This window comes from Aquarana catesbeiana, linkage group LG06 (genome assembly GCF_042186555.1).
Source record: "Aquarana catesbeiana isolate 2022-GZ linkage group LG06, ASM4218655v1, whole genome shotgun sequence".
Taxonomy (NCBI): domain Eukaryota; kingdom Metazoa; phylum Chordata; class Amphibia; order Anura; family Ranidae; genus Aquarana; species Aquarana catesbeiana.
In genome coordinates, this window is record NC_133329.1 from 396,593,097 (window position 1) to 396,616,849 (window position 23,753).

Below are 23,753 nucleotides of genomic sequence, written 5' to 3' on the forward strand. Positions count from 1 at the left end.
CAGGGTCATTTGGGTAGTTTCTGTTGTCATTATGATTTAAAAAGAGTAAACACAGTTGATTGATAATAAATGGCTTCAGCCAAACGCTAACCATGAGTGAAAGAAAAGTTTTTGTTTTATCATTCATATTCTCTGAAAAATGGGCAAGAAATCATAAATTCTGCCAGGGTGTGTAAACTTATGAGCACAACTGTATGTAAATGCCCCCGTGTTATATCCCTTTAATACAGAAAGTCTCAACAATCTCAGCGGAGGTCATCACTGGTTCTCTGTGCTTCTCTATGCCTCCTCTCTATGGGGGGGGGGGGGGTCTTGTGATTGTGTCCTACCAGCTCCCATCTGTCACTCTGTGCCCGGGTGATGGCAGTGACAGTGATAGAGCACAAAACAGCGACCCATATATGTGGCAGCGCTGAATAAGGTCCACTTACATGCGATGCGACCCCTGAAAATGATTAAAAGTCCCTGCAAATACTCCAAAAATACCTTTTGATCTGCCAGAAATACATGTAGCCCATAATTTCTTTTAAGCAGGCTGACAACATACAGCATTTTTTTTTTTTTAATTGGTGTCAGCCCTGCTCTGTGTCTTTTGCTGAACGATTCAACCACTCTCAGATCTCCAAAATATAAAGGTTTATCATTCTGTAGTTCAGGAGGAAAAGGTTATTTGAGATAAGGAAGGTGTGCAGAAGACATGGGACAGCTGTAAATATCTGACATCAACAGGTTACTACACTTATCAGATATAATAAAAATAATAAATAAAAATAATAAATATATATATAAAACAAGTATATATATATATATATGTGTATGTATGTATATATATATATATATATATATATATATATATATATATATCCAAACAAGAATTGCTGCACTTAATATTTATTAAGAGTCCAAAAAAGACATTAATTACATATTATGTTCCAAATAGCAACCGTTTCAGGCAAAGTACAAACTCCCTTCTTCAGGCTGAACTTTATATTCTAGCCTGAAGGGCGTTTTGTACTTTGCCTGAAACAGTTGCTATTTGGAACATAATATGTAATTAATGTCTTTTTTGGACTCTTAATAAATATTAAGTGCAGCAATTCTTGTTTGGATTTTTCTATATGTGACCAGTGGGATGGTCTGATTGCTTTGCATTTCATCCTAAACCATTTTGCTGTTATAGTATAGTATACACACATTATATTACCAAGAGTATTGGGACGCCTGCCTTTACACACACACATGATCTTTAATGGCATCCCAGTCTTAGTCCGTAGGGTTCAATATTGAGTTGGCCCACCCTTTGCAGCTATAACAGCTTCAACTCTTCTGGGAAGGCTGTCCACAAGGTTTAGGAGTGTGTCTATGGGAATGTTTGACCATTCTTCCAGAAGTGCATTTGTGAGGTCAGGCACTGATGTGGACCAAAAGGCCTGGCTCAAAGTCTCCGCTCTAATTCATCCCAAAGGTGTTCTATTGGGTTGAGGTCAGGACTCTGTGCAGGCCAGTCAAGTTCCTCCACCCCAAACTCGCTCATCCATGTCTTTATGGACCTTGCTTTGTGCACTGGTGCGCAGTCATGTTGGAACAGGAAGGGGCCGTCCCTAAACTGTTCCCACAAAGTTGGGAGAATGAAATTGTCCAAAATGTCTTGGTATGCTGACGCCTTAAGAGTTCCCTTCACTGGAACTAAGGGGGCCAAGCCCAACCCCCGAAAAACAGCCCCACACCATAATCCCCCCCTCCACCAAATGATTTGGACCAGTGCACAAAGCAAGGTCCATAAAGACATGGATGAGCGAGTTTGGGGTGGAGGAACTTGACTGGCCTGCACAGAGTCCTGACCTCAACCCGATAGAACACCTTTGGGATAAATTAGAGAGGAGACTGCGAGCCAGGCCTTCTTGTCCAACATCAGTAGCTGCAAAGGGTGGGCCAACTCAATACTGAACCCTACGGAATAAGACTGGGAGGTCATTAGGCTGGATTCACACTATAGAATGCAGCGGCTCACAGCAGGAGTCCGGTGCATCTCCATTCACCGTATAACTGATTACAGCTCGAATTTTATGCGGAATTCGGACCAAAAATGGACCAAAAGACACAGGGGACTCCTGTGCAGTTCACACCAGAGACGCTGCAGAGATGTATTAACCAGCTCCATAAAGAGCCGGTCACAATCTCCTGCTATGCGAATTAGATGCGGAGAAACCCACATCCAATTCACAATAGTGTGAACCCAGCCTGAAAGTTCATGTGTATGTAAAGGCAGGTGTCCCAATACTTTTGGTAATATAGTGTGTGTATAAATATATATATATATATATATATATATATATATATATATATATATATATATACAGTATCTGACAAAAGTGAGTACACCCCTCACATTTTTGTAAATATTTTATTATATTTTTTCTCTTTCCATAGTATTTTATTGGAGAAATTCAGAAATATACAGTACCTGACCGCGAGATTGTGTTTCCAGCGCGATACCATCGCGCTGGTTCTCTGCGACAGGGTACTGTGAATGTCGCGCTGGCTCGCTCATCGGGAAAGGAAAACTTTGTTTTCCTTCCGCGATGAGTGACAGGCAGTGCTGACAGCTGTCTGGTATGAATCCTGAGGCGGGAACACCGCGCCAAATTTTAAATGAAAAAAACGGCGTGGGTTCCCCCCTCGGAGGCATACCAGGCCCTTAGGTCTGGCATGGATTGTAAGGGGAAACCCCTATGCCGAAAAATCGGCGTGGGGGTCCCCCCCAAATCCATACCAGACCCTTATCCGAGCACGCAGCATGGCCGGCCAGGAAAGGGGGTGGGGACGAGCGAGCGCCCCCCCTCCTGAGCTGTACCAGGCCGCATGCCCTCAACATGGGGGGGTGGGTGCCTTGGGGGAGGGGGGCGCCCTGCGGCCCCCCCACCCCAAAGCACCTTGTCCCCATGTTGATGAGGACAAGGGCCTCTTCCCGACAACCCTGGCCGTTGGTTGTCGGGGTCTGCGGGCGGGGGGCTTATCGGAATCCGGGAGCCCCCCTTAATAAGGGGGCCCCCAGATCCCGGCCCCTCACCCTGTGTGAATGAGTTTGGGGTACATGGTACCCCTACCCATTCACCTAGGGAAAAGTGTCAATATAAAAAACACACAGTACACAGGTTTTAAGAGTAATTTATTAGTCAGCTCCGGGGGTCTTCTTCCGACTTCGGGGGGTCTCCTTCCGACTTCTCCCGGTGTTCGGCCTCTTCTCCCGGTGTTCGGCCTCTTCTCCCGGGCCCCACCGCTATCTTCTTCCAGCTCTATTGCCAGCGAGGGGCCCGGTCTGCTGCCGCTGTCTCGCCGCCGCTGTCTTGTCGCCGCTGTCTCGCCGCTTCTTCTCTTCTTTTCTTCTTCCCCGATGTTGACACGACGCTCTCTCCGGCTCGAATGCTGTGTGCGAGCTGCGGAGCCATTTATATAGGCGGTAACCCCGCCCCCTTACGACGTCATGGTCCCAGCATGCGCAGGGACTCTGGCGTCATAAGGGGGCGTGACCCCAGAGTCCCTGCGCATGCTGGGACCATGACGTCGTAAGGGGGCGGGGTTACCGCCTATATAAATGGCTCCGCAGCTCGCACACAGCATTGGAGCCGGAGAGAGCGTCGTGTCAACATCGGGGAAGAAGAAAAGAAGAGAAGAAGCGGCGGCAAGACAGCGGCGACAAGACAGCGGCGACAAGACAGCGGCAGCAGACCGGGCCCCTCGCTGGCAATAGAGCTGGAAGAAGATAGCGGTGGGGCCCGGGAGAGGAGGCCGAACACCGGGAGAAGAGGCCGAACACCGGGAGAAGTCGGAAGGAGACCCCCCGAAGTCGGAAGAAGACCCCCGGAGCTGACTAATAAATTACTCTTAAAACCTGTGTACTGTGTGTTTTTTATATTGACACTTTTCCCTAGGTGAATGGGTAGGGGTACCATGTACCCCAAACTCATTCACACAGGGTGGGGGGCCGGGATCTGGGGGCCCCCTTATTAAGGGGGGCTCCCGGATTCCGATAAGCCTCCCGCCCGCAGACCCCGACAACTAACGGCCAGGGTTGTCGGGAAGAGGCCCTTGTCCTCATCAACATGGGGACAAGGTGCTTTAGGGTGGGGGGGCCGCAGGGCGCCCCCCTCCCCCAAGGCACCCACCCCCCCATGTTGAGGGCATGCGGCCTGGTACGGCTCAGGAGGGGGGATGAGCCGAACACCCCCCTGTTCGGTTCGCACCAGAACATGCGAACAGGAAAAAAGTTCGTTCGAACATGCGAACACCGTTAAAGTCTATGGGACACGAACATGAATAATCAAAAGTGCTAATTTTAAAGCTTATATGCAAGTTATTGTCATAAAAAGTGTTTGGGGACCTGGGTCCTGCCCCAGGGGACATGGATCAATGCAAAAAAAAGTTTTAAAAACGGCCGTTTTTTCAGGAGCAGTGATTTTAATAATGCTTAAAGTCAAACAATAAAAGTGTAATATCCCTTTAAATTTCGTACCTGGGGGGTGTCTATAGTATGCCTGTAAAGGGGCGCATGTTTCCTGTGTTTAGAACAGTCTGACAGCAAAATGACATTTTGAAGGAAAAAACTCATTTAAAACTACCCGCGGCTATTGCATTGCCGACAATACACATAGAAGTTCATTGATAAAAACGGCATGGGAATTCCCCAAAGGGGAACCCCGAACCAAAATTAAAAAAAAAAAATGACGTGGGAGTCCTCCTAAATTCCATACCAGGCCTTTCAGGTCTGGTATGGATTTTAAGGGGAACCCCGCGCAAAAAAAAAAAAAAAAAACGGCGTGGGGTCCCCCCAAAAATCCATACCAGACCCTTATCCGAGCACGCAACCTGGCAGGCCGCAGGAAAAGAGGGGGGGACGAGAGTGCGGCCCCCCCTCCCTCCTGAACTGTACCAGGCCACATGCCCTCAACATTGGGAGGGTGCTTTGGGGTAGCCCCCCAAAACACCTTGTCCCCATGTTGATGAGGACAAGGGCCTCATCCCCACAACCCTGGCCGGTGGTTGTGGGGGTCTGCGGGCGGGGGGCTTATCGGAATCTGGAAGCCCCCTTTAACAAGGTGACCCCCAGATCCCGGCCCCCCCCCTGTGTGAAATGGTAAGGGGGTACATAAGTACCCCTACCATTTCACGAAAAAAGTGTCAAAAATGTTAAAAATGACAAGAGACAGTTTTTGACAATTCCTTTATTTAAATGCTTCTTCTTTCTTCTATCTTCCTTCATCTTCTGGTTCTTCTGGCTCTTCTGGTTCTTCTGGTTCTTCCTCCGGCGTTCTCGTCCAGCATCTCCTCCGCGGGTCTTCTGTCTTCTTCTCCTCGGGCCGCTCCGCACCCATGGCATGGGGGGGAGGCTCCCGCTCTTCTCTCCTTCTCTTCTTCTCTTCTTCTCTTCTTCATTTTCTTCTCCGGGCCGCTCCGCAATCCATGCTGGCATGGAGGGAGGCTCCCGCTGTGTGACGACGCTCCTCGTCTGACAGTTCTTAAATAACGGGGGGGGGGGCCACCCGGTGACCCCGCCCCCCTCTGACGCACGGTGACTTGACGGGACTTCCCTGTGGCATTCCCCGTGACGTCACAGGGAAGTCCCGTCAAGTCACCGTGCGTCAGAGGGGGGCGGGGTCACCGAGTGGCCCCGCCCCCCGTTATTTAAGAACTGTCAGACGAGGAGCGCCGTCACACAGCGGGAGCCTCCCTCCATGCCAGCATGGATTGCGGAGCGGCCCGGAGAAGAAAATGAAGAAGAGAAGAAGAGAAGAAGAGAAGAAGAGAAGAAGAGAAGAAGAGAAGAAGAGAAGAAGAGAAGAAGAGAAGAAGAGAAGAAAAGAAGAAAAGAAGAAAAGAAGAAGAGAAGAAGAGAAGAGCGGGAGCCTCCCCCCCATGCCATGGGTGCGGAGCGGCCCGAGGAGAAGAAGATAGAAGACGCCGCGGAGGAGATGCTGGACGAGAACGCCGGAGGAAGAACCAGAAGAGCCAGAAGAACCAGAAGAACCAGAAGAACCAGAAGATGAAGGAAGATAGAAGAAGCATTTAAATAAAGGAATTGTCAAAAACTGTCTCTTGTCATTTTTAACATTTTTGACACTTTTTTCGTGAAATGGTAGGGGTACTTATGTACTCCCTTACCATTTCACACAGGGGGGGGCGGGATCTGGGGGTCACCTTGTTAAAGGGGGCTTCCAGATTCCGATAAGCCCCCCGCCCACAGACCCCCACAACCACCGGCCAGGGTTGTGGGGATGAGGCCCTTGTCCTCATCAACATGGGGACAAGGTGTTTTGGGGGGCTACCCCAAAGCACCCTCCCAATGTTGAGGGCATGTGGCCTGGTACGGTTCAGGAGGGAGGGGGGGCCGCACTCTCGTCCCCCCCTCTTTTCCTGCGGCCTGCCAGGGTCTGGTATGGAATTTAGGGGGAACCCCACGTCATTTTTTTTTTTAAATTTTGTCCGGGGTTCCCCTTAATATCCATACCAGACCTGAAGGGCCTGGTATGGAATTTAGGGGGACCCCCACGTCATTTTTTTTTTTTAATTTTGGTTCGGGGTTCCCCTTTGGGGAATTCCCATGCCGTTTTTATCAATGAACTTCTATGTGTATTGTCGGCAATGCAATAGCCGCGGGTAGTTTTAAATGAGTTTTTTCCTTCAAAATGTCATTTTGCTGTCAGACTGTTCTAAACACAGGAAACATGCGCCCCTTTACAGGCACACTATAGACACCCCCCAGGTACGAAATTTAAAGGGATATTACACTTTTATTGATTGACTTTAAGCATTATTAAAATCACTGCTCCTGAAAAAACGGCCGTTTTTAAAACTTTTTTTTGCATTGATTCATGTCCCCTGGGGCAGGACCCAGGTCCCCAAACACTTTTTATGACAATAACTTGTATATTAGCCTTTAAAATTAGCACTTTTGATTTCTCCCATAGACTTTTAAAGGGTGTTCCGCGGCATTCGAATTTGCCGCGAACACCCCAAATTGTTCGCTGTTCGGTGAACTTGCGAACAGCCAATGTTCGAGTCGAACATGAGTTCGACTCGAACTCGAAGCTCATCCCTAGTCCTCACCCCCTTTCCTGGCCGGCCGGGCTGCGTGCTCGGATAAGGGTCTGGTATGGATTTGGGGGGGACCCCCACGCCGATTTTTCGGCATAGGGGGTTCCCCTTACAATCCATGCCAGACCTAAGGGCCTGGTATGCCTCCGAGGGGGGAACCCACGCCGGTTTTTTCATTTAAAATTTGGCACGGTGTTCCCGCCTCAGGATTCATACCAGACAGCTGTCAGCACTGCCTGTCACTCATCGCGGAAGGAAAACAAAGTTTTCCTTTCGCGATGAGTGAGCCATCTCGGCGCTGGCCCCTGCGACGGGGCTCGTAGGTGTCAAATCTCGCCGAGAAGTGCGGCGAGATTGACACAATATCGCGGTCACCTACTGTATGAGCAAATATAACAATGGGTGCATGGGTCCAATGACCTAAAGGTATACATATAGTCTGTAACTATAACCTATTATATCTTTTCATGTGACAACACTGAAGAAATGACACTTTGCTACAATGTAAAGTAGTGAGTGTACAGCTTGTATAACAGTGTAAATTTGCTGTCCCCTCAAAATAACTCAACACACAGCCAATAATGTCTAAACCGCTGGCAACAAAAGTGAGTACACCCCTGAGTGAAAATGTCCAAATTGGGCCCAAAGTGTCAATATTTTGTGTGGCCATCATTATTTTCCAGCACTGCCTTAACCCTCTTGGGCATGGAGGTCACCAGAGCTTCACAGGTTACCACTGGAGTCCTCTTCCCCTCCTCCATGACGACATCACGGAGCTGGTGGATGTTAGAGACCTTGCGCTCCTCCACCTTCCATTTGAGGATGCCCCACAAATGCTCAATAGGGTTTAGGTCTGGAGACATGCTTGGCCAGTCCATCACCTTTACCCTCAACTTCTTTAGCAAGTCAGTGGTCATCATGGAGGTGTGTTTTGGGTCGGTATCATGTTGGAATACTGCCCTGTGGCCCAGTCTCTGAAGGGAGGGGATCATGCTCTGCTTCAGTATGTCACAGTACATGTTGGCATTCATGGTTCCCTCAATGAACTGTAGCTCCCCAGTGCTGGCACCAGACCATGACACTCCCACCACCATGCTTGACTGTAGGCAAGACACACTTGTCTTTGTACTCCTCACCTGGTTGTCACCACACACACTTGTCACCATCTGAACCAAATACGTTTATCTTGGTCTCATCAGACCACAGGCCATGGTTCCAGTAATCCATGTCCTTAGTCTATGTGTCTACAGCAAACTGTTTGCGGGCTTCCTTGTACATCATCTTTAGAAGGGGCTTCCTTCTGGGACGACAGCCATGCAGACCACTTTGATGCAGTGTGCGGCGTATGATCTGAGCACTGACAGGCTGACCCCCCACCCCTTCAACCTCTGCAGCAATGCTGGCAGCACTCATACATCTATTTCCCAAAGACAACCTCTGGATATGACGCTGAGCACGTGACCTCAACTTCTTTGGTGGACCATGGTGAGGTCTGTTCTGAGTGGAACCTGTCCTGGTAAATCTCTGTATGGTCTTCGCCACCATGCTGCAGCTCAGTTTCAGGATCTTGGCAATCTTCTTATAGCCTAGGCCATCTTTATGTAGAGCAACAATTCTTTTTTTCAGATCCTCAGAGAGTTCTTTGCCATGAGGTGCCATGTTGAACTTCCAGTGACCAGTATGAGAGAGTGAGAGCGATAACACCAAATTTAACACACCTGCTCCCCATTCACACCTGAGACCTTGTAACACTAACGAGTCACATGACACCAGGGAGGGAAAATGGCTAATTGGGCCCAATTTTGACATTTTCACTTAGGGGTGTACTCACTTTTGTTGCCAGCGGTTTAGACATTAATGGCTGTGTGTTGAGTTATTTTGAGGGGACAGCAAATTTACACTGTTATACAAGCTGTACACTCACTACTTTACATTGTAGCAAAGTGTCATTTCTTCAGTGTTGTCACATGAAAAGATAGAAGAAAATATTTACAAAAATGTGAGGGGTGTACTCACTTTTGTGAGATGCTGTATATACAGAGCCTTGAAAAAGTATTCATGCCCCTTGCAATTTCCCACGTTTTGTCATCCCCTTGTATTCATACAAGGGGTGTGAATACTTTTTTCAGGGCACTGTATACTTTATAAATCAAAGTTGTGTACTTTTTTGATGAGCTTAATTTCTATTTTTATTTTTGCTTTGACCTAAAGTGGACCTAGCACTATAAACAATTATATATATATATATATATTTATGTATGTGTATATATATATATATATATATATATATATATATATATATATATATACATATATATATATATATAGATATTTATGTATATATATAGTGCTAGATCCACTTTTGGTCAAACCGAAAAAGAAAAAAAGAGAAATTAAGCTCATCAAAAAAAGTAGACAACCTTGATTTCTTTTTTTTTTTTTTTTTTTCTTAAACTTTTTATAGCGTCCTCCTGACTTAGCGCTTTAACTTGATCACCTGTTCCCGGATATTCGATAGCGATAAATGTATCAACATTTCACTTAGGGTTTCCATTAATTAAATGATGTGTTCTATTTCCTGACAGCACGGAGGCATGCGGGGTCCATTAGCGGAGATCATCTCCTAATCCACCGCTATTAAGATTAACACGGAGGCCCGTGAACGGGTCCGTCATCCGCTATGGCCAACTGTGCTGGTGTGGATTGAGGTTTAAGGCTCTGCGACTTGAGCAGATAAAGAGAGCGCAGCAGAGGGAGGCCATACATAGACACTCCGCGTGGTTCCAAGTAGGGATGGGGAGAGAAATGATGGCCAAACTTCCAATTCTGCTAGCAGCATACTTTTTCCTGCGGCTGCTTAGCCAAAATTTCCTGGAAAGCCAAAATTATCATTTTTTTTTCTTTATTTGAAAGATGTGAGTAAATATATTTTTTCATTTAGGACCCATTCACACTATGGGGTTGCGATAATGCACACATTACTGCATGCCTCACCGCAACAAAGTTGAATACGTTGGCTTGGCGCTGGGCCATTCCTTCTGAATTGTGCCCCAATGGACCTTCCAGCAGATTTGCATTGCAGTACAGCAGAGCTCACAGCAATGCACTAACATGCCTTGGAACCATTTTTTTTTTTTTTTTGGCAGTACACCGTGTTCGTCCAATCACAGTACATTTATTAAAAGTAATACAGTGGAACCTTGGATTACGTGCATAATCCGTTCCAGGAGAATGCTTGTAATCCAAAGCACTCGCATATCAAAGCGAGTCTCCCCATAGAAGTCAATGGAAACAAAGATAATTAGTTCCGCATTGACTTCTATTGCATGCAATACCGCAGGTGGCCAGAGGTGGGGGGAGGGGGGCGCCGGAGAGTTTTGGAAATCCTCGGGGACAGCTCAGCTGAACTCGGAAAGCCTCGGAAAGGCTCGGAAACACTCGGAAACTGAGTATTTCCGAGTATTTCCATGTGTTTCTGAGTATTTCCAAGTTGTTCCAAGTCTTTCCGAGTGGTTCCAAGTATTTCCGAACGGCTCTGAACCGTTCCGAGTGTCACCGGCGCCCCCACACCTCTGGCCAAATTCGGTACTGCACCGCCCATTAGCTTAAATTCTGCTCGTTTTGCAGGACAACACTCGCAAACCGAGTCAGAATTAAAAAAAAAAAAAGTTGCTCGTCTTTCAAAACGCTCGTTAACCATGTTACTCGTTAACCAAGGTTCCACTGTATTAAAGGCTTGTTTTTTTTGTTGTTTTTATTTTTTTTAATGACAATCATATTATACTCACCTGCTCTGTGTAATAGTTTTGCACAGAGCAGCCCCGATCCTCCACTCCTCAGGTCCTCCACCCGTGCTCCAGGCCCCTCCCTCCTGCCAGCACGCAGCTTGAAATGGGGGCACTCGAGCAGGTTTGCCCATTTGCGTGACCATTCACACACAGAGCCACGGCTCACCCCGCCCCCTCTCTCTTCTCATTGGCTCACTTGCTGTGGTTAGCAGGAGCCAAAGGCCAGTGAGGGGTAAGATTACCCGGAGAGCCGAGGCTGTGGTGCACATCGCTGGATCGAGATGGCGCTCAGGTAAGTATGGGGGGGGGGCTGCTGTACAGAAAAGGTTTTTTTTTTTACCTTACTGCATAGAACACATGAAGGTAAAGAATATTGGGCCTTTAGAACAACTTTAACCACTTGTCGACTGTGTACTGTTACACCTGTACATGATTCTGCACTTCTGGGTCTGGAGCGCGCGCGCACACGCATGCCGCCGGTGACCCGCTTCCACTGTTATTGGACACAGCAGTGAGACAATGAGCAGGTCTGACGGACGTGGGTCCGCCGATCTTTTCGGGACACAGGCAGAACAGCGATCTGTGAGAAGGGAAGGTTGTGATCCTGTGTTCCTACAAAGCAGGAACTAGACATTTGCACTGCCGAAAAAAGGTGTTCGTTTTCGTTTCATTCGTTTTTTTTTTTTGTTTGTTTTTTTGTTTTTCAGGTCGTTATGTTCGTAAATTTGTAAATTCGAAAGTTCGAAAATTGGAAATCCGTAAATTCGAAAATACGAAATCCGTAGATTCAAAAATGTTGAAAATTCGTAAATTAATAAATTCCTAAATTTGTAAATTCGAAATTCAGAAATTCGTAAATTCGAAATTCAGAAATTCGTAAATTCGAAAATCCAAAATGCGGAAATCTGAAAATTCAGAAATTCGCAAACAAGAATTTGAAAATCCGAAACCTGGAAATTTGAAATAATAACTAACTAACTAACTAACTAACTAACTAATAATAACTAACTATTAAATTATAGATATTGGAATTTCCTTTCAAATGTGGCTGTTAGTGAACGTAACGAATATAGTCACAAATTATTCAAATAATGAACTAATAATTATAAAAAAGTTTTTATTATTATGGTTATTCATTATTATTAACTCATTACATTCCATTAGTTTGGATACGGCATTCGTTATTTCGGTAAATTTGTAACTTCGGATAAATTCGTATTCGTTACGTTCTCTAACAGCCAAATTTGAAAGGTAATAGTTAAGATATTATTAGTTAGTTGTTATTTCAGATTTTTGAATTTTTGGGTTTTCTAATTTTCTGATCTTCATTCTTTTTTTGGATTTTCGTTCTTATTTTTGGATTTTTGAATTTTCTCATTTCTGGATTTTTGACTTTTCAGATTTTTGGATTTCGAATTTCCTATTTTCTGAATTTCTGAATTTTCGAATTTACGGATTTTCGAAGTTCGAATTTACGAATTTTCGAAACTTTGGATTTACAAATATTTTGAAAAATGTGTTAAACGGGTTTTGATTAATTTGGATTTTTTCTGAATTAACGAATTTGTCCAAATTCGTTAAACAACGAATTTGGAACTAAACAAATTGCACATGTCTAGTGATATTTCAGTCCCCAGGAACCCCAGGTGCTGCATACAGCTGCCTACAGACACCAATGGCTGTGCATGGGTATAAACTCATGTAAACCAATGTATAGCGTACGGATGTACTGACAGCAAGAAGACACTTGAGTGCCCAAGCTATCCAACCCCAGTACCCTAAAGTGGCCACCAGCCTGGATGCTCTGGAAGTGGGGTTTGGACCCCCTTATCCCCCCCTTATCTACAGCCATGCAATCTCCCCTGATCACTAAGCAGCGGGGCAGCTGCTTGGTATGGGAACCGGTGACTAGCGGAGATCACTGTAGTAGTGGTGCTTCTACCTGTGGAGGATCCCACAAGTTTGGCAAGTTTGTTCCAAGCTGGACCAATGTAACCGTGTAAAAATTAAAATACTAACATTTCAGCTTTCATTTTGCCTTCCCCATTCATTCCAATACATTTTACCAAAATGGTGAAATGTTACTAAAATCTCCTGATTTGATGCCCGCATTCTCCACCAAAAATAAATAAATACAAATAAATCTCCTGATTTGATGCCTGCATTCTCCACCAAAAAAAATAAATTAAAAAAAATCTCCTGATTTGATGCCCGCATTCTCCACCAAAAAAAATAAATAAAATAAAATAAAAAAAATCTCCTGATTTGATGCCCGCATTCTCCACCAAAAAAAATAAATAAAATAAAATTAAAAAAAATCCTGATTTGATGCCCGCATTCTCCACCAAAAAAAAAAAAAATAAAATAAAAAATTCTCCTGATTTGATGCCCGCATTCTCCACCAAAAAAATAAACGAATAAATATATTTAAAAAAAAAATCTCCTGATTTTTGCAGAAATTTGGGGAAAATGAACACCCCCCAATGTCTCTCAGTTCCAAGCTTCCCCAGAACCCCTCCTGCCAGATGATCAAAAACATGATACAGAACCTCCTGTCTCTTCATAACCAGGAAACAAGCTGTACTCTGAAAGCAGAAACAAAAAAAAAAGTTCTGAAAAAACATAAGTTAAGCCCAAGTAAAAATTGATTAGGAAAAAAAATCATTTTCCTCTTCTGCTAAATAAGTTATAGAGGAGAGAAGCTGACTTCAGGTTGGGGAGACTTGGCCCGGGATCGCGGCCTCGCTCCTAGCGCTCTCCTGGAGAACACATCAGAAGTTTAAGCTTCTAACACGCCATCTGTACTTGAATACACATAAGTCCTTTCCGCTTCTTGAAAACAGAATTGAAGGATTGGGAATGACATCTAGAAGTCATTTTTGGCCCGATATCACCGGTGAATCATCACTCCGCGCGTCAGACCCAGCGCGAGGATCAAGAATTCAATTCACATGGGGAGTTTGCATTGGCCGATTCTTTCTGTTCCTCTATTTTGGTTGTTAAAATGTAAAATAAAAGTTCTGCTTCTGATGCTAGTGGAGAAAAAGAGAGGCGCTTAAAGCTGAACTCCGGGCATACAGCTGTTTTACCTGCTAAAGGATTTTTCTTTTTTTTTCCCATCCAGTCCTGAGATTTACACAGCATAGAAAGAGGCCTGATTCTTCAATGCTGCACTTACACTTACAAGTCTTGTTCCTTCCCAAGCCCGTGATTGAACAGTGAAAGCGAAGCAGCCGACTGAAGAGCTCATCTCTCTTTTTATCTGCACTATCCACCTATCAGTTCTCATGTTCCTGCTGTGTGCTAACATTAGTGATTACAGGGGGCACCAGGGAGCTGCTTCATTTTGTGAATGGGTTAATCCTTTTCAAACAAAGACGCTCTCTGGACAGTCAGTAGTCCTCATCTTTACACACTATATTCTCAAAAGTATTGGGATGCCTGCCTTTACACGCACATGAAATTTAATGGCATCCCAGTCTTAGTCCGTAGGGTTCAATATTAAGTTGGCCCACCCTTTGTAGCTATAACAGCTTCAACTCTTCTGGGAAGGCTGTCCACAAGCTTTAGGACTGTGTCTATGGGAATATTTGACCGTTCTTCCAGAAGCGCATTTGTGAGTTCAGGCACTGATGTGGACCAAAAGGCCTGGCTCACAGTCTCCACTTGAATTCATCCCAAAGGTTGAGGTCTAGACTCTGTGCAGGCCAGTCAAGTTCCTCCACCCCAAATTCGTTCATCCATGTCTTTATGGACCTTGCTTTGTGCACTGGTGCGCAGTCATGACGGAACAGGAAGGGGCCATCCCCAAACTGTTCCTACAAAGTTAGGAGCATGAAATTGTCCAAAATGTCTCGGTATGCTGATGCCTTAGGAGTTCCCTTAACTGGAACTAAGGGGACAAGCCCAACCCCTGAAAAACAACCCCCACACTATAATCCCCCCTCCACTAAATGATTGGGACCAATGCACAAAGCAAGGTCCATAAAGCCATGGATGAGCAAGTTTGGAGTGGAGTCCTGACCTCAACCTGATAGAACACCTTTGGGATGAATTAGAGTGGAGACTGCGAGCCAGGCCTTCTCATCCAAGATCAGTGCCTGAACTCACAAATGCGCTTCTGGAAGAATGGTCAAACATTCCCATAGACACACTCCTAAACCTTATGGACAGCCTTGCCAGAAGAGTTGAAGCTGTTATAGCTACAAAGGGTGGGTCAACTCAATATTAAACCCTACGGACTAAGACTGGGATGCCATTAAAGTTCATGTGCGTGTAAAGGCAAGCGTCCCAATACTTTTGTCAATATAGTGTAGATCAGGCTCCATTCCTCTGCATAGGTGGGCAGCAGCCAACAGGATGTAGTGGAAGGCGGAGCAGGCTGGCTCTGCACTGAGCTACATTGAGCATCACAGCACATAAAGTTGTCAGTGATTGTACCAGTAAAGTGGAACCTCAAAACTTGAGTTCTGCAGAGAAATGGACTTTTACAAACAGGGAATGCGTCTCTATTTCTAGTGACGTTAGCAACCCTGCCAGTGTGGGGTTTGGATCCCCACATCCCCCTCCTTATCTACGCCCCTGAAGCTGAGGTCGGAGGCAAGTGAACAGCAAAGCACCAAATCATCAACAGAATCAAAATCAGAAACAGACAGAGGTTGGCAACATGCAAGCGGTGAACTACAAAGTCAATAAGCAGAATTTTTGGTGAGAAGTCAAAGCCGAGGTCAGTAACAGAAGTGAACGGCAATCATAAGCAGACAGGGAAATCCAGGGGCAGGTTAGGTCGTAGCTTGGTCAACATGTAAGGTAAGACACAAGCTTAGAATTAGGAATCATGGGCATCAACACCGGCTAAAAGACCACTCAGCATTTGTCTATGCAGAACTAAAGTTTAAAAAGCTGCTTTATGCAAATGTCCTGGTGAACATACATGCACGTGTGTTCACATGTTGCACCATCTGGTTGGGCTTCTATGCACAGAAAAATGTGCATGGATATGTGCATGTGTATCATTGTATGAGTCTGACAGCTGGCATGATGGTCCTGACAGACTCAAGTATCACGGTGTGTTGGGAGCTCCCAGCATTCAGCACAGTAACCAAGCTGTCAGTCTCTAATAATAATTGGGAACCTGTGGGACTGACTACCGATCATGTGACCACTGTGACAACCAATCACAGTGGTCACATGAATGGGCAGTCCTTTCTGCCCCTAGACATAAAGACTCTGTTAATGTGATGCTGGGGCTGTGTTAAAAGGGATTAACCTTGGTCTACTCCAGTGGTTTCCAAACTGGGGCCTGTGGGCCAGATGCGGCCCTTTTCTTGCCTTTATCTGGCCCTTGGGACCTCTTCCTCCCTCTGAAATCAACAATGGGGTATTATTCTTCCCACTGAAAGATGGAGCATACATTCTTCCTCTGACACCAAAGATGGGGCACTATTCCTGCCACCAACACCAACAACGAGGCAATATTCCTCCCACTAACATCAATGATGGGGCACTTTTCCTCCCACTGACACTAAAGATGGGGCACTATCGCTCCCACTGACACCAGCAATGGGGTGCTAGTTCTCCCTCTGACACCAATGATGGGGGGCACTATTCCTCCCACCAATACCAATGATTCTGAACTATTCCTCCTGCACCTAACCACATGGGTGCTTTGTAATTTTTTACTGCCACTGACCACCAAATATTATTCTTCCCACTGACACCAATGATGGAGCATAAATTCCTCTTCTGACACCAAAGATGGGACACTATTCCTCCCACTGACACCAATGATGGGGCACTATCCCTCCCACTGATACCAATGATAGGGCACTATTTCTCCCACTGACACCAATAATGGGGCGCTATCCCTCCTACTGACACCAACAATGGGGTGCTTTTTCTCCCACTGAGACCAGTGATGAGAGCAATATCCCTCTCACTGACACCAACAATGGGGTGCTATTCGCCTTTGACACCAATGATGGGACACTATTCCTCCCACAAATACCAATGATTGGGAACTATTCTTCCTCTTCCCAACTACACGGGTGCTTAGTGATTTTTTGCTCTCACTGACCACTAAGCCTGAGGCATTATCTACTCCCACTGTCCACAGTTTGGCCTTCCTAAAGTCTGAAGGACAGTAAAATGGCCCTTTTATAAGAGTCCCCTGCTCTACTCTATCAAAAATAAAAAAATAAGAGTTATCTATCCTTGGCTATACATACACTTTAGGTGGACAGTTTTTTAGTAATGTACAGGTTGTATACAGCAAACTTGCCTCTTTCCACTATATTAAGATGCCATAAGTAGCTACCATATTAGATCTTGTGCTCACTCTAAGTGAGTACAGTCTTAGACCTTGGTCTTCAAAGTTCAACCAAGAGGGTCAAAAAGTAACTTTTCCAGGCCCTAATTCTGCAAAAGATCTGTCAACAAATTCTATATACACATGCATTTTCAAGGTTTTCTGTCCAACTTCCACTAAGCTAAAACATTTCTTAAAGCCTTTGCTTCAAACGGGGGGAAAAAAAAAGAACGATTTCTGAAACGTTCCTGTATGTCATATTCTGATGGCCTTCTGTGAAAACCATTTAGGGTAGGTCTACGATGTCTAAGCAGATAAGGATCTTAGCACCCTCCTCTCTCAACCATTACTCACTCACTCTGCGCATTCCGTGCCCTATGTAATGGATCCCTTCGCTGGCATTCTCCAAAGGATTGCTAGAGATTACATGGGTGTGTAGTTAAAACATGAGCCCCTCCCGTTTCCCTAGAGGGTATCTTTTCTTGAAAGCCATTCAGGAACTTTAGTGAGACTTCATTTCTTTTCATGCGGGTCTGTCCTTACACTGCTGGCCAGTACAAAAAAAAAAAGCATACTAAGCACACATAGAAAGCCTTCCGCAAACATCTTGAAAGGAACACTGACCTATGGCACAGGCGAGGAATTTGCGTTCGCTCTCCAGAATATATTTTTCTGCAATTTTTTTTTTGAGTGGTCCATCTTGCAGTGAATTGGAATAGACTTGAGGCGTGATTTGGCCTTGTTTGACACATCTACGGCTTGGTGTCTGGCTCCATACTTTCATTGTGCTATTTGTACTTTTGAGGCTGATAAAAAACTTCAACGCTGTACCTGAAAAACAGGCTTGGAGCCAACGTTTGCTCTTTCCACTTATTGCTCTAAGAAAAGGGCAGATGGAGACTAAATTTTACTAAAATAGGTTTTAATGGTTTTTGTATTAAGTTTCTTGCCCATGAGTGCAGCTTTCTAAAAGCAATCATTTTTAAACCAGACAAGTACTGCATTTAAAAGCTAAAATATATAGAGAGACAGAGCAGGGGTCTCCAAACTTTCCAAACAAAGAGACAGTTTACTGTCCTTCAGACTTTAGGGGGGCCAGACTGTGGCCAGTGGGTGTAGAAAATGTCTCAGACTTACTGGTCAGTGGGATTAAAAAATTATATAACGCCTGTGGTAAGTAGGATGAGGAATAGCGCCCAATCACTGGTATTAGTGGGAGGTAGAGTCCCCCTTTGTTGGTGTCAGTGGATGCCCTATTGGTGGTGTCAGTGGGAGGAATAGTGCCACGTCAATGGTGTCACTGGAAGGAATGGTGCCCCATTGTTAGTACCAGTGAGAATAATAGTGTTGCATGCCAGCATGCAGAATATTGCCCAATTACTGGTATTAGTGGGAAGTATAGTGCCCTTTGGTTGGTATCAGTGGGTGCCCTATTACTGATGTCAGTGGGAGAAATAGTGCCCCATCAATGGTGTCAATGGAAGGAATGGTACCCCATTGTAAGTACCAGTGTGAATAATAGTGCCTCATGCCTGTGGTTAGTAGGATGTGGAATAGTGCCCCATCACTGATATTAGTGAGGGGAATAGGGCCCCTTTGTTAGTATCAGTGGGGTGCCCTATTGTTGGTGTCAGTGGGAGGAATAGTGCCCTATAAATGGTGGGAAGGAATGGTGCTTCATTGTTATTACCTTTGGGAATACTAGTGCCTCATGCCTGTGGTCAGAAGGATGAGTAATAGTGCCTGATCATTGGTTTAAGTGGAAAGAATGGTGCCCCATCAATGGTGTCTGTGGGAAGAATAGTGCCCCATCATTGGTGTCTGTGGGAGGAATGGTGCCCCATTATTGGTGTCAGTGGTAGGAATAGTGTCCCATCAATGGTGTCAGTGGAAGGAATGGTGCCTCATTGTTAGTACCAGTTAGAATAATAGTGCTGCATGCCTTAGTAGAGTAGGAATAGTTCCCAATTATTGGTATTTGTGGGAGGAATAGTGCCCCATCATTGGTATCAATGGCGAATAGTGCCCCATTGTTAGTGTCAGTGAGAGGGATAGTGATCTCATCACTGGTGTCAGTGGGAGAAAATGTGCTCCATTGTTGGTGTCTGGAAGGGATAGCGCCCCATCATTGGTGTCAGTGGGAGAAATAGTGCCCTATCATTGGTATCAGTGGGAGGGATAGTGCCCCATCATTGGTGTCTGTGGGAGGAATGTTGCCCCATTATTGGTGTCAGTGGTAGGAATAGTGTCTCATCAATGGTGTCAGTGGAAGGAATGGTGCCTTATTGTTAGTACCAGTTGGAATAATAGTGCTACATGCCTGTGGTCAGTAGGATGAGGAATAGTGCCTGATCACTGGCATTAGCTAGAGGTATAACGCCCTTCATTGTCAATAGTGCCTCACTGTTGGTATCAGTGAAAGGAATGGGGTCTCTTTGTTGGTGTCAGTGGGAAGAATAGTGCCCCATTGTTGGTATCAGTGGGAGGAATAGTGTTCAATCATTGGTGTCAATGGGAGTGATATTGGCCCATTGTTGATGTCAATACAACCAGACCTGATTATGGATGTGGAAATACGGGGCAATTTAGGAAACAGCGATCACAGGTCAATTCATTTTAGTATAAATCACACAAATAGGAAACATAAGGGGAATACAAAGACACTGAATGAAGAGCCAACTTCCCTAAACTACGATCCTTGCTAGAAGATAATAATTGGGATAAAGTCTTAGGAACAAAGAACACGGTGGAAAAATGGGTATGCTTTAAAAGCATATTAAATAAGGGCATTAGCCAGTGCATTCCAATGGGAAATAAATTTAAAAGAGCTAATAAAAGTCCTGGGTGGCTTAACTCCAATGTAAACATGCATATAAAAACAAAGGAGAAGGTCTTCAAAAAATACAAGGCGGAGGGATCATCATCAGCATTCCAACTTTACAAAGAATGCAACAAACAATGTAAGGGTGCAATCAGAGCTGCTAAGATAAAACATAAAAGACGCAAAAAAAATTCCCAAGAAATTCTTTAAGTACATAAATAGTAAGAAAGGGAGGTCAGATCATATTGGTCCCATAAAGAATGATGAAGGGAATGTGGTTACTAAGGATGGAGAGGTGGCGAAGGTATTGAATTTATTCTTCTCCGCAGTCTTCACGAGGGAATCAGGGGGTTTCTGTAACCAAAACTGTAATGTTTATCCTCATGGCATTCCACAGGAAGCACCCTCATGGCTAACAGAGGACAGAATCAGAAATAGATTTGAAAAACCTAACATTAATAAGTCACTAGGACCAGATGGCTTGCACCCGAGGGTCCTTAAGGAACTCAGTCAAGTAATTGCCAGACCATTGTTCCTAATTTTTATGAACAGTCTACTGACTGGAATGGTACCAGCTGATTGGAGAAAAGCCAAATTAGCACCAATATTTAAAAAAGGGCCAAGTTACATCTTTGGGAATTACAGACCAGTTAGCCTAACATTAATTGTATGCAAGCTCTTAGAGGGGATGATAAGGGACTATATACAAAATTTTAGTAATGAGAACGGTATCATTAGCAGTAATCAGCATGGATTCATGAAGAATCGTTCTTGCCAAACCAATCTGTTAACCTTCTATGAGGAGGTGAGTTGCCATCTAGATAAAGGAAGGCCCGTAGACGTGGTGTATCTGGATTTTGCAAAAGCATTTGAAACAGTTCCCCATAAACGTTTACTGTACAAAGTAAGGTCTGTTGGCATGGACCATAGTGTGAGTACATGGATTGAAAACTGGCTATAGGGGCAAGTTCATAGGGTGGTGATAAATGGGGAGTAATCGAAATGGTCAGGGGTGGGTAGTGGGGTCCCCCAGGGTTCTGTCCTTGGACTAATCCTATTTAATTTTTTCATAAACGACCTGGAGGATGGGATAAACAGCTCAAACTCTGTATTTGCGGACGATACTAAGCTAAGCAGGGCAATAACTTCTCCACAGGATGTGGAAACTTTGCAAGATCTTAACAAATGAATGGGGTGGGCAAGTAGATGGCAAATGAGGTTCATTGTAGAAAAATGTAAAATAATGCATTTGGGTAGAAAAAATATGAATGCAATCTACTCACTAGGGGGAGAGAACCTCTGGGGGAATCTAGGATGGAAAAAGGACCTGGGGGTCCTAGTAGATGATAGTCTCAGCAATGGCATGCAATGCCAAGCTGCTGCAAGCAAAGCAAACTGAATATTAACATGCATTAAAAAGGGGATTAACTCCAGAGATAAAACGATAATTCTCCTGCTCTACAAGACTCTGGTCCGGCCGCACCTGGAGTATGCTGTCCAGTTCTGGGCACCAGTCCTCAGGAAGGAGGTACTGGAAATGGAGCGAGTACAAAGAAGGGCAACAAAACTAATAAAGGGACTGGAGGACCTTAGTTATGAGGAAAGGTTATGAGCACTGAACTTATTCTCTATGGAGAAGAGACACTTGAGAGGGGATATGATTTAAATGTACAAATACTGTAATGGTGAGTGACCCCACAATAGGGATAAAACTTTTCCGCAAAAGGGAGTTTGATAAGACGCGTGGCCATTCACTGGAATAAGAAGAAAACAGGTTTAAACTTAAACTGCGTAGAGGGTTCTTAAAGAGCGGTTAGGATGTGGAATTCCCTTCCACAGGCGGTGGTCTCAGCGGGGAGCATTGATAGTTTAAAAAAACTATTCGATAAGCACCTGAATGACCACAACATACAGGGATATACAATGTAATACTGACATATAATCACAAACATAGGTTGGACTTGATGGACTTGTATCTCTTTTCAACCTCACCTCACCTTTCACCCATGTAACTATGTAATGGGAGGAATAGCACCTCTTCTATATAAACAAAAGAAGAGCATGTGATTTGTTTTGTAAAATCAGACGTATGGCGATATGTTCGCCATCCATGTGGGCGGATCGGATGAGATCTGATGAAAACGGACCCGCTGTCCGTTTTCGTACGATCCCCCCATAGGAATCAGCGGCGCTCTGACAGGCCCCTCCCCTCTCAGTGAACAGAGACGGACCTGTCATCCGCCGGCTCGGCGGAGATCAACGGAGAGATCTGCTGAGCTGGCGGACTCCGCTGAGCGGATCCGCCTCATGTGAATGAGGCCTTTGTGAATCCCTTAGGATATGAAAGCAAGACATAAACGCAAACATTTTAGGTGACACACACCGTACCACAGATTGCCTACCATTTGCTACCCACCAGCTTGAAAATTTCCATCCCCCTATTCAAGTTTTTCTTTACCTTACGAAGATGAAATCTAATTCTACAACAATAGAAGAAAATCAGCACCATATAAAAAAAAAATAATAATTTTTCCAGCATATATAATAATTTGCACATTGAAAAAATGGATCTTGTTGATATTCTTAGGCAACAAAGGAATACATAAATGTTTTTTTGGTCATCTTCAACAGTAGACATGTGCACAAGAATTGCCAGATTCACGTCTTAAAAAAAATATGTGACTATCCAAGAGTTTTTGTTCTACTTATTTATCTGTTTTTACGATCCCATATTTCTTGTGTTACTTGGGATAAAAAAAAAAAAAAAAGTAGACTACTTCATTGTTGGACACAGTGTTTTACAAATTTGGCTCGTTTAATCCAATTAGATCACATGGAATCAGTGACCTTTAAAAAGACACGTGAAGATTTCAGAACAATATAAGTTTTAGCCAAATATGACATCATGCTCAAGGAAAGCCTTTGTGAGTTGTTACTTTTTAACAATCCCAATATAGGTTTTCATCATTACTCAGCTGTAATTATATCCCCCATGTACATGTCAATGTCTTTGTAATTACACTTGTAAGCATTGACTTCGTAGTCAGAGATTCGGGATGTCTGTGGAGGACACAGATGTTAGCTCAGCGGTGTACAGTCTTGGAGACTTCCTCACAGTTGGACATTAGAATCCTCTCAGTAATATTCAGCTTCTTCTGTATTAAATCATTAAAGAGATTTTGTCACCTTAGATAATAAAATAAGATAAATATATTTTGTGGCTTTATTTTTCATATGTTATATGGCAAAAAGTATATGTACACCTGAGCATCATACCATCCATCCAATTTATTAGGTTCAATCTTTTGTAGCTACAGCATACAAATACATTTTAGACAATTGCACACATTCAACCTTGTGCCAACAGTTTGGTGAAGACCCTTTTCTGTTCAAGTATGACTATGCCCTGTGTACAAAGCCATGCCCATAAAGACATGAGTTTGGTGTGGAGGAACTTGAGTGTCCTTCAGAGAGTCCTGACTTCAACACAACTGAAAACATTGGGGATGATTTGGAATACCTATTACTAGCCAGGTTTATTGGTCCAACATCAGTACCTTGTGGTAACAGTTTGGGGAAGGCCCTTTTCTGTTCCACCATGGCTGTGCTCCTGTGTACAAAGCCAACTCCATAAAGACATGGTTTGATGAGTTTGACATGGAGAAACCCAAGTGGCCTTCACAGAGCCCTGGCCTTAACACTGCTGAACACCTTTGGGATGATTTGGAATGCCCATTCGTAGCCA